The following is a 9,115-nucleotide window of genomic DNA, read 5'->3' as shown; positions in this document are numbered from 1 at the left end:
CGACTCGCCTTTGTTTGGGTTTCCATTGTAGAAATGTTGTACCTGTACCTGCTTCCAGGTACTTTTTCACCTCTGTCAAGGTTCCAAATGAGCTGAGGGATACTAAAATGTAACATGAAAACACAGCAGACTGCTGATTGGTCAGAGAGAATATTCACCATTCATTGCATCATCATTGCGTGCGCCAGACAGAGGCCAGCAACAGAAAGTTTTATATTTTACAGTTTCCGTATGGAATTTCATCACTAAATCCACTTCTGAGAAGTTTTGAAGTGAGAAATCAGCTGTATAGATTTTGAATATTGACAGTTTTACGAGAAGTGATGGTGGAACAAAAATGTGCTTGAATATTTTCAGAGTTGAGTAGCTCTGCGAGTGGCTGCTGGGGAAGCCTGTGCCAACCCGCGGGAGGAGCGTGTGAGGACGGCCAGCCAACTGCTCACAGAGCCCTCTGCTCCCACCGTCACACAGACCGCTGCAGCAACAACGGCAGAGGAAAACACAGCTGGAAGGTTTTCATACCGCTTATCTGTCTTTACATTCTGAGTAATGTTGAAACATTTTAACTAAAAAAAGAGAAAGCTGTGTGGGTCGCTGGTGTGTGTCGCATTGAGCATTACGTCGCGGCAGTTGTGTGTGGCGTCGCTATGACGACAAGCTACATACTATCTCTGGGTACTGTCTGCAATGGAAAACGGAGCAGGGCCGAGTAGAGTCGAGTCTATCGATTTGCGCTATGGTACCATTTTTCAGCAAGGCAGCAGAGATCGTCAGAACACCGGCAACAGTTCAACGTTTAGTCCTAATGGTAAGATGTGGAACAATGATGTTGTGTGGTTGTGGATGTGTCAGTAACTTATACCATCTGCTAAGTTACGGTCGCAGACTGAAGCGTCTTTGATTTGGATCACACTACCTTGTTTCTGCTTCATACCACCTTCTCTGCTTCTGATTGGCTAGTAGTCCTTACCTGGGAACTGCGCATGTGCAACTCCCAACAAAGATTTTGTACAAGTAAGATACATCACTCTGTAGCTCAAGAGCGGAGCGTACAACGCATAGGGTGTAAAGAGGAGCTGCAGCAATGTGCAGTATGAGAAAAATATTGTGTTTTCTGAAAATTAAACCATGTAAACCTGTTCTGGTACAACCCCTACTTAAGATTTTGAACCTGAAAATGAACATAATACTACCTATTTAAGTCAGCTGGGCTCCAGCCCCCCGCGACGCTGGACGCAGGATAAGCGGTTGATGATGGATGGATGGAAATGTTAAATCGAGAAAATAGAATCGAGGATGAAAATAATCGTTCAATGACGCCCTTGATCCCTTGAAACTGTTTTGTATTTATGTAATGAGAACATAATTTAGATACAGGCTGTATCTGTATTTTGCAGTTGAAAAATAAACATTTCAGTGCTCTCTTGTGGAAAACCTATTTAACAGTTTGTAACTGACCTCAATCATGCAGTTATCTTTGATATTTCTACACTTGCAATTTCTTGTTACTTATCCCTACACAGATAGACACATCTAACATGAGCCAATAAATTGGTGTAATCTTATCTCAAATTTACATTTTAACTTTGTTCCTCTCTCCTTTGTGCACTGCATGATGCGAACACTGCACAGGACATATCCAGCAGACAGCAGTGGTCTGACAGAAACTAGTCTGTAGGTTCACCTGTATATTTAAAAACATATTGCTTTAAAACGTAACATTCAAGACTGACACATCCACAGTCCTGACAGCAGTACTGCTCTTTATCTAAGCGTCTTCTGAACCATATCATTTGGACTATAATTAGAGTCTAATATTACAACAGATGCGATTGGCATTGTCATCAGCCACTGGTATCTCACTTCTTCCAAATGCAAATGCAGTTGGACGTGCTGTTATTTAACTCCTTCTATGCATGCATGCATAATGTTTCTTCCTGACGTATTGTTTAGACATGCAGGCTCAGAGCTGAGACAGTGTGCTCATTGTGAAAACCACATCAGTTTCACATGCAGCTTGACCCTGCAGATGCATCACACTGCAGAGAAACTTATTGTTTATTTATTATAGCCTCAACAAGAGAAACACAGCTCAATGCGTGACGCACAATGATCTTTTTTTGTGTTTCTAAAGGAAGTGGGGGGTTTTGTCAAGTGAGGGGTGTGAATAATATGTTAACACAGAGTGGCACTTGCTCATCTGTGTAGATGCATTAATATTAATTATATGTCCTACATGAATGGAGTAATAATCCGTTATGCCTCTGTACAAGTCATCTACAATATTGTTTTTAGTTCAAAACATCATTCTATTCATGCAATGTTAGAGCAACTCGCCACCACTCATTCCAATTTTCCACCACAGATTAGTTTTGGTGAACCAGCGTGCTTGTAGGCTTTGTGGGCATTAATCATCGAGCTCATAATGTGGCGTGAATAGTGGAAAGGGGGCGAAGATGAAAACATTTAACCAGGATATGCATCAGTAGAGCTGCCACCCCAAATTTGTCAAGTGTGTCTCCAATTTAGAGGAAGTGGCGGGGAGATAGAGTTTCAACCATGTCAGAGAATTAACACAATTTCCAATTAAGACTTTCATTTCCTTAATGAGAGGGAGGGACTAGTGCAGATTCAGACAGATCAGCACATGATGGATTGGGCTCCTGAGGGGTGTGACTGGGAATGGGCTACAACAGATTTATACCCCATCTGCTTGGCAACCTGATTTGCCCCCTTTAGAGAAGACATACCTTTACATCACCTTTTAGGAAGTATGTTCCTGTAGGTATGTGTGAAAATTAAAAGCGTATAACCTTTCTATATAACAGATGTAACATTAGAAATGATCAAACCCTCTTTCCGTGTCAAGAGGATTTTGTGTTTTGCTAACTCGCTGTAATGAAACACTCCAGCATATCTCTCAAGGCTGAAGAGTCAGACAGCTATAAATGAGGAGCTTCCGCTACAGTCAATCATTGCGAAAAGATCAAACTACCTTCAAGCTTAAAAAAGGCTATACATAGAACTTATTTTACATGTCTGTAAGGAATTACTTTTCAGCAGGAGGCAAAAAAAACCCAGCTCATATAGGAGCTCTTAGCATTCTCAGGCAGCTATTCAACTGTGGGCCACAGTCAGCTCACTTTCCTGGTGCTGCTAGTGTTACACAAAACCTAATCTAAGAGGCTAGCCATACTAGCAGCTTTGTGAAGTTGCACTTTGTGCTATGTCTAAATGTTAACGTCAGCATGCTAACATGCTCATAACGGCAATGCTGACTTTTAGCAAGTGTAATGTTACCATGTTCACAATCTTAGTTTAGCATGTTAGAATGCTAACATTTGCTAATTAGCAAAAAACATGAAGCACAGTTGAGGCTGAATGTAAGTATGCAGGCATCTGGTCAAAACACCAAAGTGCTGAACAAATAGCAACCGAAAAGTCAGAGGATCATCAAAGTTGACAGACTGACATTGTCATCCCTAAAGCCATGGATGTCTAGATGCACACCATTACTATCAAGACACTTCTTTAATCACACTCACAAGTCACATTCAAGCTAAGACATATATTTATAAAAAGATTGGTATTGCCTTCAAAAATGGCAAACTTGTTCCAGCTTCTCGGATGTAAGGATTTGGTGTGTTTCTTTGTTTTATAACATTGCTATTGTTGGTTGCAAAAGCAAGCAATTTGAGATGGCATGTTGGAAAATTGTGGTGGGCATTTTTCCATTTTCCAAAAAGAAGAATCCAAACTTACAAATTTGCCTCATAGGGCTTTATAATTCATACAACATCCAGTAAAACACCAGTTAACCCTAGACACTCGTAAGTCTACATTTTATAGACAAAACAAATTTTCTATCCAATAGACAGATTAATCAATAATGGAAACATTTGTCTGTTTCAGCCCTACTGCAATCAAGTCAAGTGGTCTTTATAATCTGGCAGGCTTGCACTCATACTCTGCTGGTCATTACTGCTGCTGTGCCCGGTTATGCATTTTGCTTCTGCCTGCTACACATAGCTGCTACTGCTTACCCCTCCTCCGCCCCAACCTCCTGCCCCATGTTTTTTTTTTCTTATTAATCATACGTCCACTGGCATTTCTTGCCTTGTGTATTATGTATCTGCCATATCTCAATGATACATGCCTGCTGAGTTCTGTTCTGTTACCCTCTGCATTTTCTGCAGCTTGAATGCTGAGAGGAGCATCCTTTTTTACCCTCTTTCAAATACAAATATAAAGCCATTTGTAGCTATAAATGGTACAGGCTCCTTTGACGCAAGTGTTTCTGAATTATTCATTTCTACAGCATGTTGACAGCGGACAGAGCCTAATATGAAAAATCAAACATCATGACAGAATAAGAATACAGAAACGATGTTTACATTTAGTTAACCAATCAGTACGTTGTTAGGACAAAAATCTATGAGCACAAAAGGCGGTGTTAATCCTACGTTAGCCACAAGACAGATTAACATTTTCTACCGTTATCACCAGACAATAAAAGCGAATGGCTGTGAGCACAGATGCACACACGTACATGTGCTTAAATCACCATCCCTGCCTTTGGAGATGCTGATTATTTCTAACAACGAGGGATGTAGTTTTCATTTTCAACTTATCCCTGCCTGCCTTTCGAACGGCACATGTGCTTTGCAGAACGCCTAATGTGTTTACATGCTGGAGCTGATCAAAGCTAGATCAGATGAATATTTATTGTTCATGTCTGTGCGTCTGTCTATGTCTTTGTGTGTTTGTGCACGCGTGTGAACTAAAAGACTCTCTACTCATAAATGAAAGCCGCGCAGCATCTTGTGATGTTCGTCATGATTATGTATAACCACTGTTGAAAGGTTTAAGCCTGCTATTTTAGACACAATACATAAAATAATGCACTGTACACACGTACTACACAATCTCTCTCAATAGCTCGCGTACAAACACACACAGTTGCACCACTTCTGTCTCATCCTACTCGCTTGCTTAATGACACAGCCCATATTAGATAATTCCTCTAAAATGATGTTGCCAAAAATATGATAGGCCAATCAGTAATCCCTGCGAGGCTTGTAATAGAATTGAATAACCCAAAAGCTAACATGATCATCCAATACTTAGCTGTGTAAGTGTTGGTACTCGCATACATAGAGTCATTAAGTACCCCTGTCCTTCACCCATGCTCTCAGTTCTTGTGATCTGTATGTTGCTTGTCTAGGAAGCTGCTGGCACAAAAACCTACCCAAAGCTCTGTGCTCATCCAGGAGACAGAGCTCCGCACTGTCTGATTAAAATGACAGGGTCTTACAGATCATGGCCAAACAGTGTGCTCATGTCTGCGGAGCTCAGGGTCTTACTGAGTACCAGTCTGCCCATTTTAATATTCCAGACACCAACCATATGGGCTCTAGCCAGTAACACAGTCTTGATTCATTCCTTACTCTGGCCTTATCCTGGCTTTCAACAGGCCTGCAACAACCAACAGCGGGTTTATGCACCATGTTCAATGAGTAAAAGTCTTTGTTTGTTCGTTTTCTTCCACCGAATGTGAAACAAAAGACAGAGCTGCTGATTTCAACTGGATCATGTGGCTCAAAAGTGTTTGGCAGAAGAACACGGCAAAGGCACTGTGATAAATCATGAGACGTAAGAGCATAAAACACAGCACATCAATCAGTGTGTTCCTTCATCTATTTTTTTTTTTTAAATCAGTTAACACGCTCCCTATCACATCCATCTGATAGTTCATTTGACTCTGTGTATGTTTCAAAGAGGAAAAGAGGACTGAATGTTGGTAGTTGGTCTTGACAGCACACTTCGATGTCTATTTGAGCCCAAATGTAAACCTCTCTTATGCTTCATTTTACTGTACGGTTGTGGAAGTCTCTGGAGCAAGCATGTTTTAGAAATGTATCTGAAAAGATTTATCAACACTTAAGACGTTCCCTAAAGTGGTAGCCACCTGGGCATCAGTGGTGGAAGTCCTTTGATGTCAAGGACCACAAAATATAACATTTACTCAGCTTCAGGGTGCGCTAAAAATGTATTTTTCAAGCTGATGGTAAGAGTTGCTCATATGCATGTGTACAAGAGCGAGCGAGCGCGCGTGCGAGAGAGAGAGTTTCAGGCCAAGCAGAAATCACATTATTGATCAGCAAATATGTAGCTCTGGTTGCCAAATGTAATGTATCTTAATTTGTATGAAAGTTTACACAAGAAGTGCTGAACTTTGTCAACTGTAGTGCTAATGCTGGGTCTGCCTGCAAATCACATGACTGGGTCCTTCATGCAATCCACCTGTTAAGGCTGGCAAATCCATTCATCTTAATGGGTCTATGCGCAACAGACTATTATTAGCTGGTGGATCAAGTTCTTCATTATAGTATATTTCATTTAATATCCATAGAAAAGCTGTTATGGATAAAAAATAACCAGAAAGAAACGCCCGCTGTTGGCTGATCTAAAACATTAGTTTTGCAAATTTGGCCACATTGGCTCAGTAGCATACAAGCAGAGACATAAAAAGGAAGAGATCCCTGAGGTATAAACAGGATGGCAGAATATGCGAGAATTGACACGTTTTTTTTTTCATCCCATAGTGCCTACATAGTGTCATATCACCCAACTGTTTGTATTATAAATACAACAAATGTCCTAGTAAAACAGCCATATACAATAGCATAATGCCACAAACAAGCTGTGACCAACAAAAAACTCAAAAGCCATGCACACCACAGCGGGTGCCACACAAATAGTTTACAGAAAATAACATGCGCACATTCTTAATTCTTGACAATCAACAGCAAGACAGAGCATAACCATAGCATATACGACATAAACTCAAAGATTACTACATGACAAACAACACAGGTTGTTTTGCAACACTTTTGCAAGAAGAATCAAGCTGCATTAGGTGAAAGGCTTTATATTATATAGTACATCAAAATCAGTAGCCTATATAACTATAGCTATCTATCCATCTCTATCTATATTGTGGGAAATAAGATGTGTGTAGATCAACTTGAATTTGTAGACGAATGAACCTTAATAATTGTCAATTTTGCATGCAGATATGTCACTTCCTGCTACCAACTTTGGAAACAGATTGAAAAAATCATGTTTACCGTGCGGCCCAATGGATATGTTTGTTCCAGCTGAGTAAAATATTCTTCTAGGAATCTGTAAATGTCTTAAAAACAACAGTAAGTGTTGTCAAACGACTTGTTACAGCTCCCCACAAACACATCAACTAAACGGTAACATTAACTTAACTTACTGCTCGACGGATCCTTAATGCTCATAGCTGGCCTCCTCCGCCTCCTCCTAGTCGGTAACGCCGATGCAGGAAAACAACTTTTTTGAGTTTGGAAACATTGTGATCCATGTTTTGCCATTTATTTACTTTTTTGCCTGGTAATTTAATGCTTTGGTTGGCTCCATCCCTTCCAGGCAGTTTTACCTATGTGCACTGTGCACCTGCTAGACGCGGGGTTCCATTGTGGGAGCGTTCGATTCGGGTCACCTGAAGTCCCCGCCGGGCGGTGCAACCTGCCGTGGTAACTATCCTCAGTCTTAGACATCACACATATTGTAGATATCTTTAACTTTATTAGGTTAAGGGGGTTGTTGTTTTTTGGGGCATTTGCACTGGCTTGTTGCTTAAATCACTTTGAGTGTGAAAGGTCTTGACCTTGTAAACATTAGTTTGACAAATAAATTCCATTTACTGACATTTTCTGGGGCTTTGAACCACATCTGTGAGCTTCCTCTGTGAATGGGGTAGTTTTAATGGAGGTTGCCATACATGGAAGGGGGAGATCATAACCCCTGTTCGAATGTGGGGGATCTTTCAACTGTCCATTTACTCCTGGTTCAACTTTTACACCCTTCTCAGATGTAACTGTGACCAGTTTTTGTCTGGTGTTCAGTTGAAAGCTCCAGAATTTTTTTTTAGTAAAACTACTGTAATCAATTGTTTGATACTCTCATTAATGAAACATGGCCCAAGGGGGGAAAAATGTTGTGATGAGTTTGTGGTTAATCCTGCCTGTCTCTATCCTTCCCCAAAAAAGAAACTGTAATCAAATTCAGAAAGGAGTATGATGGAGATACGATATTTGGCAGGAAATGGGACTGAGCTTTTCCCCATCAACCGTATCATATGACCCTTCCACCCTGAATCTAACAATGTTAGGGTGACCTGCCCCTCCAGCTTGATGAGGCAACATCTTACTGCAGTTAATCCATGACAGTCATGGGGACATGCCTGGGAGGACAGAAATAGACGTGCAGTTACAGTTTCATTGTGAACACCTCTATATAGATATCATTATCTTGGTCTGTTTACCTACCTTTCATGCAGTTCAGCGTAGAAATCCAAAAGGGTTTTAATGGATTTCAGAAAGCTTAATTGCCCTGAGCATACATGTTGTTTCCATTCTATTAAGGCCATATCATTCATTAAGCACACCAACGTATAGAGGTATTTGTTTCTATTTTTATTCAGTATCATGCTACAGTGGGGGTTTCGAGGTTGCAGTTTCTAAACGCATGCTGCATATGAGGCCCAATTAGAGGTGATTTACTGCCCTCACAGAACAGGCAAATGGCTCAATGATAAAAAAAAAAGCAATCTGATCTCCAGATGTGACTTTCTCTGTTTACAGCATCATTTAGAGGTTTACAGTTATGCTAGTGTGGTTTTGCAGTTTGTTGGGTTAATTTGTAGATTAAAGGAGAGAGGCTTCGTAGCTTTTCTTTTATTAGATCTAGTACTGCACTTGTGGTCAGAGATGAGAGAGGGAGGCCGACAGACATTTAATAGCCCCCCGTGTGTTTCTTGTGATGGTGGCATCTTGTGAAAATGGTAACAGATAGGTGGGATTAGAGGGCAGACTGCACACAGTGCCCATGTGGTTCCCATCTCATCTATTCAACGTGTTGTCATTAAGTGTCTTATGTAATTACTTCCACCCAAAGTGGATTTGGCAGACCCAGAAGGTTTGTGCTCTGGGCTCCACACTGTTGATGTAATGCCTGGGTGCTAAATGCAAAGGGACTCATGTACACATATAATTTGTGGTTGCAAAAATGATTAGGTGCAAAATAA

This window comes from Micropterus salmoides, unplaced genomic scaffold, assembly GCF_014851395.1.
Source record: "Micropterus salmoides isolate LMB-PRFRI ecotype aquatic unplaced genomic scaffold, ASM1485139v1 Ms_hic_scaffold_16, whole genome shotgun sequence".
NCBI classification, from domain to species: domain Eukaryota; kingdom Metazoa; phylum Chordata; class Actinopteri; order Centrarchiformes; family Centrarchidae; genus Micropterus; species Micropterus salmoides.
Note: the sequence above shows the minus strand (reverse complement) of the source record.